Here is a 12,265-nt window from a genome sequence, read left to right as displayed (position 1 = left end):
TCTATTGGTTTGTCTACATTCTTTGTGGTTAAAAAATATAAAACAAAATGAACTTGTATGATTTTGTTTGTTTGTTGGTCACTTGTTCATTAAATTACATAAACATAGTAAGAGTAGTGTTTGTACTAGAATTTTTTTGTATTTTGTTCATATTTATTCTTTAATTAAATTACAAACTTTAAAATGTTTGTCTATTGGTTTGTCTACATTCTTTGTGGTTAAAAAATATAAAACAAAATGAACTTGTATGATTTTGTTTGTTTGTTGGTCACTTGTTCATTAAATGATATATTACCTAAAGAAAAATTTCTCAGTGTCTTTTCTGCTGTCACAGAACTACTTTATTCTCAGGTTTTTCAGAAAATTAATGAATTCCTAACAAGAAAATGCATTTGTAGTGTGCCAGAGCACTGTACGGCTCTGTTAAACCTCACAAATTATGAAAGAGCTTGTCAGATGTTCCAGTAAATCTCCCCTCTCTTGCATAGGTCCAAGGATCTTATAAAGGAAGCCATCCTTGACAATGACTTTATGAAGAACTTGGAGCTGTCACAGATCCAGGAGATTGTGGATTGTATGTACCCGGTGGAGTATGGCAAAGACAGTTGCATCATCAAAGAAGGAGATGTGGGGTCACTGGTGTATGTCATGGAAGGTATGGTTTGTAACTCTGATCTTCTGACATTCAAATATTTCCTTTTTACCTTATCAGCCTGCACACAGATGGCACTATATTACATGGAAAATTCCACTTTTCCTTCTTTTGTTGAGAAAGTTTGAAAAGAGGTGAAATACTGCTTAGGGTTAGAGGTTGACTAATTATGTGAAGTGTTTGTGTTTAGAATATTAATATGAGAATCCAATATGTTTTCAGATATGGGGAAAATGATAGTGTGGAAAAAAAAAGAAACGCTATTTATTGCTCTGAATAATACTGTGCACAAGCAAATAACTCTGGAAGCTTACAGAGCTTGAAAGGAAGCTGGAGATCATTGGAAGTATTTTTGGTTAGTTAATCTAAGCGTCTTCAACTCTACTCTTGACTTTTAATATATGACTAGTTTTCATGCTGTGATGCGTCTGGAAGAAGAAAATGTTTTCAGTGTTTTATGTGTATAACAGAGGCAAATCATAAAGTTTTGATGACATATTAGCTGCCTAATTAACAGGACATGATAGCTTATTTTAGAAATTTTGCACAAATTAAGAAACTGCTTTGGAAAAAACTGAGGCATGCATTGTGTAAATATGTTTTATGCCTAGGTAAATTTTCCTACTGCTTATTTCTAACTTGGAATTTATAGGAGCACATTTTCCTTTTGGGGGAAGAAAGAAGCCTGAAATAATGACTGAATCAGCCAAGAAGAAAGTGAGGTCAGAAATGTCTGTAATATTCAACAGTTGGTGTACAGAAATCACAGTTGGTTTGTTAGATGGTGCTTAGTGTTTTACCCAAAGCATTCATGACAGTGTCCTATAATTGTCAAGTTTGTAAGTCATTAAAAGGAGAAGTGTATTTTGGAAAGTCAGTTAATTTCTCCAAGTTTCACCTACCCAATTTGTAAAAAAAGAAGATACTCTTTTCTTTCTGCCAGTGATTGTCAACTGGTGATAATTCTGTGCCCCAGGAGACGTTTGGCAATATCTGGAGACATTTTTGGTTGCCGCAAGTTGGGTGGAGGTGAGGGAAGCTATCGCCTTCTAGTGGGTAAAGGCCAGGAATGCTGTTCAACAAGATAGTTTATAAGAACAAAGAATTATTTGGCCCAAGATGTCATTAGTGCCAACGTTGAAACACCCTGCTCTTTGCCTTCTTTACTGGATTTTCCTAAGTTAAAATTAGATAATCTGTATAAATGTTTAATGTAAAGTGCAAAACATTACAAAATAGTAAGTATCATTATTTCTATTAAAGACTGGACAACATATAAGAAATATTCTTTTTTCATTCATAATTCACCTTTTAATTTTTCTTTGTGGTCTTTTTGGATTTATATTAGGCATTATAATTTTAAGTGGTAATTTCTATGATTTTCTTCATTTTATAATTTTCACCTTTTATGTCAACAGTATAAAATTCTTCCCCAGGCCAAAAGGATATAAATATTCAGCTAGGCTTTCTTCTAGTCAAAACAAAACACAATAAACAATAAGGCAGAAAAATGTATACTTAGCAGAGAATTGAGGGGAAAAGAGATGAAATTATAGAGCAAGGGTATATGTGCGTAGTGAGCAGAAAGGATGAGAAAATTTGAAGAAATATATAGAGGCCAAGAATAGAATATAAAATAGAGGCAACATGTTAAGAACTACTAACAATGAGAAACCATCTTTAAAGCATTTTTCACGTTATATCAATGGCTTCAGATTTCTCAGATAAATTGGTAAGCATCTTTTTAAGAATATAGCTATTGTATAAAACAAGGTATACTTTTACGTTATCTGTTTTTAAATGCTAATTGATATTTCACTTATTAAACCAAAATTTTGAAAACCCGTGCTTTCAGTTTTCCTTCATCTTGAATATTTCTTATAAAAATAGATTTCCAAACAACTTTGTACATTTTTTTCTAAAAATAAATTGACTTGCTCACATCATTCCTTTTTTCTAGGATTGACTGCAAGTTTTCTAGCTATATTAAAAGGAGCTTGAAAATAATAGTCAATATTTGTTGAATGTTTAGAATAATACCTAATACATAGAACATGCTATTTGTAAACATGTTTTATGTATAATATTTATTTAATCCTCAAAACAACCCTGTTATGTAAAGGCTAATATTTATTATCTCTTTTTATAGATGAGAAGACTAAAGTTTAATGAGGTTAAGTATTGATCTTCCCAGGTCTCCCTTCTAGCTTGTAGTAGAGTCAGGATTTGTACTCAGTCAATCTGGATTCAGAGCTCAAGCTGTTAACTGTGGGGCTATGTGTTAGTCAGGGTTCTCCAGAAAAAAACAAAACAAATAAGATGCGTATGTATACAGTGAGACAGAGATTTATCTTAAGGGATTGACTCACATGATTATAGAAGCTGGCAAGTCTAAAATCTACAGAGTAAGGCCAACAGGTTGGAGATGCTGTAGTTTAAGTCTGAAGGCTTTCTGTTGGCAGAATCCCCTCTTCCTAGGGAAGAGGTCAATCTTTCTTCTATTAAGATATCAAGTGATTGGATGAGTCCCACCTACACTGGTGGAGAATAAGCAGCTTTACTCAAAGTCTGTTTATATAAATGTTAGTCTCATCTAAAAAATACCTTCGCAAAAACATCTATAGTAGAATAATGTTTGAATAACTATCTGATATCATGGCCTAGACAAATTGACACATACAATTAACCCTTACAAGTATACTCCTTATCAACTTGGCACCCATACCCATATCCTTAAACTATATTTTATCTCTAAATAAAGACAATAAGAAGATCATATTTTCACCTAACGTGATATAACTACCTTATATAAACAGAAAAAGCACTGACCCTTTCCCCAGAAGATGCAAAGTTAATTCATCTCACTGATATCCCATAACTTAAATACTATGATGTAAAGTTAACAATACTTAAATACTGTGCTATGAAGTCAATACATCTTATGCTACATGATCAGAGAGGGAAGAAAACAAAGATTTTCTATATTTTAAATATACACATATACATATACACGCAGAACTATATCATAATAAAAGAAGGAAGAAATGCTCATGACAGACTATTGCTTCCCCAGGTAAAGGTAAGTACACTAATTTTTCCCCATTGCTTTAAGCTAATTTTAATAAATTTTATTTATCTTCTTCTTACTGCTAGATTGACTAAATAGCATGCCATCTTAATTATCCCTTTAAAAACAAGCTTCTAAATAATATATCAGTATTCAGAGAAGCAGATTTGCAATGATGTTGTTGATTGCTTTCAATTAAACTTAATAAAGTCATCACAGTCTTACAAACTGATGCCGATCTTTCCCCAAACAGTAATTCTAACTAGCTCCATGTAACTTTGGCTGATGGCTATGCTAATATCTTTCTGTCAAAATACTTTAAAATAGAAAAAAACTGTCATTTAAATTTTTGTAAGTTTTAATTGAGGAGATGTTTCATTGTATAATTAGTTTTTTATCAACGCATTCAATCTTCTTAAAATTTAGATAGCAATGCTATTGATATAGATGGATTCTTTTTCATCTGTGAACATTAATATTTATACAGAGTATACCATAGTGATAATGGATGAATAGACTATAAAGGATCTTTCACAAACTCGGTTACTATCAAGACATTCAGCAAAACACCAAGGGAGTTTATATGGAAAATCAGTTCAATTTTTCTTATCTCTCTTTAGTGAAATGAAGTGCTCTTCATAAAAATGCTTGTTTAACATGTGCCTTAAGTAATTTGTTTTTTAGCCTGGGCAGTATTCCAAGTGTTATTATATACCTAAATGCCAAAGTTTCTAATGGGTTTAACAAAAGAGAATAGTCATATGGTAAGACTTTACTAATTAGGATGACTGGGGAAAAATCGTCTGGGGGTAGTGTACATACATTATCATGTATTTTCAAGCAAAATGAGTTGTGCTGCTTTCACATACTTGTAATGTCTTCCTAGTAGAATTTTCAGGTTCAAGTTTTGATCTGAATTGTTTGGAATTAGTTTCTTAAGGCAGTAATGTAAGTAGATTAAGTTGCTTAAGGCTCTGTTTATATTTTAATTATATTAAATTAAAATATAAATGACTCTTATAGAATACTTGAATACAGTTTATTTTCTTAAACAAAATATAAGTGACTCTTACAGAATACTTGATGGCAATTTATTTTCATAAACAAACAGACATTGGCTTTAGTTATGATATAACATCTGTTCATACCCTTATACTCTTTTTCTATCATAAAGATAAACTTCAGTCTAACTTTATCTAAAATAAAACAAAATCTCATTTAGTGATTTAGAATTGGTGATGTTTTATTCTTTAGGAATCTAATTTAATATTCTAGTTTGAAAATGTCTAATTTATAGCCATCAAAGTGGTTGATTTCCTTACAGATATTAGTTTGACTCATTTTCTGTGATCTTTCATAGTGGAAGTCATAACATTTCATGTTTTAAAAAAAATGGTTAAGTGTTTGTTTAGTGTTCTTTGACCAGTGGTTATTTAAGTTAAACTTTTTAATGAAATCATCAATGTTTTCTTCATGAGGTGTTTGTTAATGATAATAACTTTTCTTAAGTATTTATAAGTAAGGTACTTTCTAAGTATTAAATTTTTAATCCTCATAATGACCTTAAGAGGTAGGAATTCTGTTATCTACCTGTTAATAGATGGGGAAAATGATACCTGGAGAAGTTAAATAACTTAGGGAAAATCATGTAGTCAGTACATTGAGATGCAAATCTTAGCCATGGAGTTCCCATACCTAAGGAGTGTGCAGTGTTAACTTTTGAAATATAGATGAGAAGTATTGTAATTACATATTTATTATGTGCATCCTAGCTTGAGGAGTCCATAAAGATGCACAACATTAAACCATAAGGTAAAAAATGATATGATTATTTGCAGGAAAAAAAAAAAACTTGAACTACAATAGTTCAAAAAGAAAACAATCCAAGATATTTCCTATAAATACTTCTTAGGTATCTGCATCCTTTGAACATTGAACTGCTTTACTGACCTCTCTATAAATCATCTAGCATAAATTCTTTTCTTCTTATTAGTTTTTTTTTTCTTATGGAAAGAATGTCTGTGATTTGGCTTCTTGGTCCAGCTCTATGTCCTTATTGTTTAGGATTAAACTCCCCCATGACCTTGGAGGCCCTATTTTTCTGTGTATAGTCAAATACATTGATTTTGTTTTTCTCACAGTTTTATTTATATTTTTTACTTTTTAAGAAGGAACAATCCTTTCAATTTATTGCACAAATGACTACTTTTTAAAGGAGCTTTTGCACACTAACTCTAAGTCTGTGGTCCCCAACCCCTATGTCCTATACCTGTACCGTCCATGGCCTGTTAGGAACCGGGCCACACAGCAGGAGGTGAGTGGCAGGTGAGGGAGCAAAGCATCATCTGTATTTAGAGTTGCTCCCCATCGCTCTCATCACTGCCTGAGCTCCGCCTCCTGTCAGATCGGTGACAGCATTAGATTCTCATAGGAGCATGTAAACTGCACATGTGAGGGATCTAGGTTGCACTCCTATGAGAATCTAACGCCTGATCTGAGGTGGAGCTGGGATGGTGATGCTAGCACTGGGGAGCAGCTGCAAATGCAGATTATCATTAGCAGAGAGGTTTGACTGTACAGAGACTATAATAAATCAATTGCTTGCAGACTCATATCAAAACCCTATCAGTGAGTGGTAAGTGACAATTAAGCTGCATGTGGTGGCAGGGTTTATAGTGGCAAGTGAGTTGATGTACTTCGATTGTACAGCTGCATCTGGTGGCAGGCTGTAAGTCAGAATCCGACACTTATTTTAGTCCACAAATGGCCCACCCATTATTTTATTTACTACTTCCATCTGTGCCTCTTTCCCACACTGCACACTTGTCTCAGTCACAGTTTTGGTAAGCCCACAAGCTAACCCTAGCAAAGATGAGTAAAAAACAAATGTTGGAGAGCTTCTTTGAAAAGGGGGAAAGACCCAATGATGAGGCAGCAGAAGACTCTAAAACTGCTAACAAAATGAAAGCTGCATTTAAAAGAAAATACCAAGAGTCCTACTTAAATTACAGGTTCATTGCAACAGGTGATTCACATTCTCCAAGCCTGCTTTGTATAATATATAGTGACCGGCTATCCAGTGAAGCCATGAAACCTTCAAAACTGCTTCACCACATGGATACCAAGCACCCTGCGTTAAAAGACAAGCCTTTGGAGTTTTTCAAAAGAATAAAACGTGAACTCGTAGAACAGAAGCAATTATTGATGCCACCGCTTCATCAAATGTGTCTGTGCCGAGAGCATCATTGTTGGTGGCTAACCACATTGCTAAAGCTAAAAGCACTGTACTGTGGGTAAAGAGTTGATCCTGCTTGATGGTAAGAACATTGGTGGTAAAGATGTGAACTTTTAGGAGAGGCTGCAATTCAAAAGATGGTACATGTTCTTCTTTCAGCTAGCAACATAACTGGATGAACTGATGAAATAGCAGAGGATATTGAGGCACAATTGTTAGAGAGGATTAATGAGTCACGTGGTACGCAATCCAGGTTGATGAGTCTACCAATGTTGACAACAAGGCAACAATGCCTGTTTTAATGAAACATATTTTTTAGGGGGATGTGCATGAGGATATATTATGTGCACTTTTGTTGCCAACCAACACCACAGCTGCGGAACTATTCAAGTCTTTGAATGATTACATATCAGGAAAACTGAATTGGTCATTTTTTGTCAGTATATGCATAGACTGAGCAGCTGCCATGACTGGATGGCTTTCTGGTTTCACTACTCGGGTCAAAGAAGTTGCATCTGAATGTGAGTCTACGTGCTGTGTCATCTATACAGAAATGCTGGCTAGCTGAAAATGTCACCTGAACTAAACAGCATTTTGCAGGATGTGATTAAAATTATGAACCACATTAAAGTGCATGCCCTTAACTCATGTCTGTTCATGTAGCTCTGCGTGAATGTATTTCAGACAATGGACACAGAGCACACACAAGCGAGATGGCTTTCTAGAGGTAGATCACTGGCCAGAGTTTTTGAGTTACAAGAGCTGCTCCAGAGATTTCTTTTAGAAAAACAATCACCCCTGACAGCACATTTCAATGACACAGAATGGGTCACAAAACTTGCTTACTTGTGTGACATATTCAACCTGCTCAATGAACTCAATCTGTCACTTCAGGGAAGAATGACAACTATGTTCAAGTCAGCAGATAAAGTGGCTGTACTCAAAACCAAACTGGAATTATGGGGACAACTAGTGAACACTGGGATTTTTGACATGTTTCAAACATTAGTAGAGATCTTGAAAGTAGACTGAGCCAAGGCCTTCTTTCTGCTGGTGCATGATCACCTATCTCAGCTTTTGAAAGAGTTTGAGCATTACTTCCCAACCACAAAAGACCCCCAAACTGTGAAGGAATGGTTCTGTGACCCATTTGTAAATAAACCAGGTGAATCAACTTTGTCTAAGAAGATCAACTGCTTGAGATCACAAATGACAGTGGCCTTAAAGGTATATTTGAGACAACTTCAGATCTCCATACATTCTGGATTAAAGTCAAGGTGGAATATCCTGAGATTGCCACAAAAGCACTGAAAAGCCTGCTTCCATTTCCAACATCTTACCTTTGTGAAGCAGAGTTTTCTGCAGGGACAGCAACCAAAACGAGATTATGGATTTGACTGGACATAAGCAACACACTTCAGGTGTCATTGTCTCCCATCACCCCCAGATGGGACCGTCTAGTGCAGGGAAACAAGCTCAGGGCTCCCACTGATTCTGCATTATGGTGAATTGTATAATTATTTTATTATATATTACAACGTAATAATAATAGAAATAAAGTGCACAATAAATGTAATGTGCTTGAATCATCCTGAAACCCCTATCTCTCCACCACATCTGGTCCATTGAAAACTTTCTTCCATGAAACCAGTGTCAAAAAGGTTGGGGACCACTGCTCTAAGTGATACGCGATTATTCACATCAACTTTGAAGGACTAGCCTCACGTTTCTGTTGTTATTGAACTGAGACTTCACTTTTATCTTATGTAGACTGCTCATCTGCTTCCTTTTCCATTGAGTTGGTTGATACCATGTGGTCTCCATGTTACGCTGATGTTCAACACTATTTATTATTCGGTGCAGGTGAATCATGCTAGCCACCCTTGACAGTAAACTTATACAACTTCAAATTGGAAGTTCTATTTCCCCCCAAAACATTTTTACTGTCTTTATATAATTAAATGATGTAGTGAACACTGACATTCAAAGAGGGATTTTATATAAAATTGAACATTAATAATGAGCCTGTCTATGTCGGTTGGCATTCAAAATACCACCTGAGAGTTTGAGGGAATTGAATGCATTTTCATATGAATTAACTCTCAGTAAATTAAACATGAGAAACAGAGCAGTTTATTCTCTAAAATCCGGTGTTGCCTTTTTGCCTTTGAGTTTTTCATGTTAATCCCAAAACTATCTTTAGAACAGTTGAAATACTACTGTACTTAAAGTTATTCTTACAGTGTCTTTACAGAATCAAACTTATAATGTTAATGTTAAAGAGCAAACTTATGCACTGCTTGTATAAAAACAAAACAAAACACTTATTTATAAGAGGTTATCATAAATAAGGAGAACCTTCAAGTACTAAATATGAATATTAAAATATACTTAAGTTATGAAGACTATGGCAAAGACAGGAACTGAGATATTTAGACAGCATGTGGAGTATCATGTTCATTTTGGAGTCCCAAGCTTCAAAAAAGACTTGAATATACTTGAGCAAGTTCAGGAAACATAACATATATTTAAAAGAATTGACAATATTCCATCTACAGGTGGAATATTTAGGAGGAAAGGATAATGGTTTTTAAATGCTGAGAACACTGTCACGTGGAGAAAAGGGAAGGATTATTCTGCATGAATCTAGGTGACCAAAGAAGAAATGCCAGTTATAGGGAAGTCTAAATTGGGCCAGCTTGGGAATCAATATTCTGCTAATTAAAATGGTCCAAAAGTGAAATGAGCAGCCTGATGTGATGGCAAGAAGCCCCTCTCATGAGGCATTCTAGCAGTGACTAAATAGCATCAGCTTGGGGAGATTTCGTGTGGGTGGAAGAGGGAGTCCTTGTGGCTGAACCATACATAACACGTCTCCTATCCCTTCCCCAAACTCCAAGATTCTGAGTCTGGGTCTGTGAACTAATGTTCTGCAAGTTAGCTTACAATAACCCAGCCCTCAAAAGGTTTCCTCTTGAAAACCCTCTCCCATATTGATGTACATGTTTAGTTTTGAATGTTTTTGTACTTCATGTAAATCTAATAATTCTGCACATATTTTTCTGCCTTTTAATTTTTTGTTCAATATTATGTTCCATTGTATATCCCAATTTATTTATCCTTTCTGCTGTTGACGGTGTTTTAATTATTTCCAGGTATTTTGCTTTCCAAAACAGTGCTTGTATAAACAGTGTTACCTGTGTATCCTGATAACCATTTTCAGTAATTTCTCAAGAGTTGATATCTAGAAATGGAATTCCTATAGTCTTACAGTATGTGAATCTTCAAAATTGTTAAATAATACCAAATTCCTTTCCTAAGTGGTTTTACTTAATTATACCTGATTGTAATGTATGCCTGAGTTTTCTGATTATTCTTCATATTTCAGACAATTTATATTGACAAACATTTACCAATGTAATCTAGTGGATGTAAAGTGGTATCCCGTGATTTTAATTTGTATCCCCTGTTTACTAATGAGGTTGTGGGCCGTTTGCATTTTTACCTGTGGAAAGTCTGTGGTAGTCCTCTGCCTGTTTCTCTGTTGCTTGGTTAACTTTACACGTCTTGGAACATAATCCTTACCAGTTACATGCATTGCAAATATCTTCTCCCATCTATATCTTATATTTTTACCCCTTTGTAATATCTTCTAGTGAACAGAATTTGTTAATTTTAATCTAGCCAAGTATATCAATCTTCTTCTTGGTTCGTGCTTCTTGTGTCCGTGTAAGAAATACTGGAGAGCAGTATTTTTCCTGCCTATGTGTGTGTCCATGAAGGCATGCGTATAAGTTAGGTATGTGAAATATTATCTATGAAAGAAAATCTCCATATTTATAATCTAAAGGATAGTTGTTCTTTTCAAATTAGGAAGCTGGAAAAGCCATATATTTTCGTTTCTATGTTCTTTTTTTTTTCAATATATTTTAAGAATCCTTTATAAATTGTCCTTAGGGACAATAAAAGTGCTTTCGAATATACTAGATAATAGCAATTTATTTTTTCTGTGAGAGTGGATTTTATATTTGGAAATAATCACAACTTATTGAATGACAGATTTGATGAATAGGGCTAGGTGATAAAACTGTGTAAAACAGGGTGTTTTTCTTGGCTAAAATGTAAAAGGGTGTGTGTGTGCATGTATATATACACACACACCCCATTAAAAAGTCATGGTATATGTTGTACAATTCAAGAAGAGTTAACCAAATGTTTTGTTCTACAACATCATTATTGAAAAACTGACATATTTTAAAGAGTAATATTCTTAATACTCATTTGGTTACTAAGTCCTTGTGTGATTTTGTAAAATATAGCTTTATCATGTTGTAGTTCTACTACTGTATAGTTCTCCATTTTATTTCTAAATTATTACTGGTGGAATTGAATTTATTATATTAGGAAAGGGAATAGTGTAGCATTTTTTTTTTTTACTAAAGAAGACCCCTGAAAGCTTAAATATTAATAATTGAAAATTATTTGCTTTTTTGAGATGATAGTTGAAAAGCCATCAATTTTTTCAAATAATCAATCTGATATTAATAAAAGAGATCATGGGTCATTTTAAAACATACACATATTTTTCCCTCTTACTATTACTTCCAACAGGTATTGATTTTATTTTTATTCCAAATCATTTTGCTAGAATATCTGTCTCTTCATTCTTCATTTTGAGAGAATGACAAATTTAAAGGTTTAAAAAAGTGTTTTTTGGCGAAAATTAAAAGCAAAAATAGCATACCTGAAAAAGTGGAAAGAAAAATGCACCTTCTTGACAATAGTGTAATAAGACATTGATTTCTTGCTAATGAGGTAAAATTTACTTCAGCCATCCTTACATGAAAACTGTTGAATAGTTTGCGTGCTGAACTTTCAACAGGATTCTATAATTGTTGTAGGTTCATTTGAAAAACACGTAGATATATTTCTTCCGGGACTTTAACAAGATTTCCAATGATTTCTGTGCGGGGTTAGATAGACTAATGTTTTTAATATCCATTTCTCTAATGAGAAAGCCTTGAATGGTTAGTAATTGTTTTGGCACACTCTGGAAGGGCAGGACAGATAGGAGCTGCTTCCCAGAAGCAAAGCTTCATGGTGTGACTACCATGGCAACAGCCTGCCCCACCCCCGCCACAGAGAACATCATCAGAATTGGTCTCTGAACTTCTTATTGGAATTCTCCCATGACTCTGCATTTGAGAAACACAGCCTGTAATTGCACATACTTTATGTGAATTTAACTCGTGTAGATTTGGAAGGCTGTGGTCTGAATCTGATCTTTGTATTTAGGCTCTTCCATAAACTC

General features: G+C 34.3%; 1 protein-coding gene across 2 annotated transcripts in view; it reads left to right on the top strand.

The window, feature by feature from the left end:
* The window catches only part of PRKG1 (protein kinase, cGMP-dependent, type I), a 1,343,769-nt gene that overhangs the window by 148,974 nt on the left and 1,182,530 nt on the right, over positions 1-12,265 (top strand). The window lies entirely within an intron of this gene.

This window comes from Propithecus coquereli, unplaced genomic scaffold, assembly GCF_000956105.1.
Source record: "Propithecus coquereli isolate 6110/MARCELLA unplaced genomic scaffold, Pcoq_1.0 Scaffold63, whole genome shotgun sequence".
NCBI classification, from domain to species: domain Eukaryota; kingdom Metazoa; phylum Chordata; class Mammalia; order Primates; family Indriidae; genus Propithecus; species Propithecus coquereli.
The sequence above is the reverse complement of the archived record's forward strand: the minus strand, read 5'-3'. Positions and strand labels throughout refer to the sequence as shown.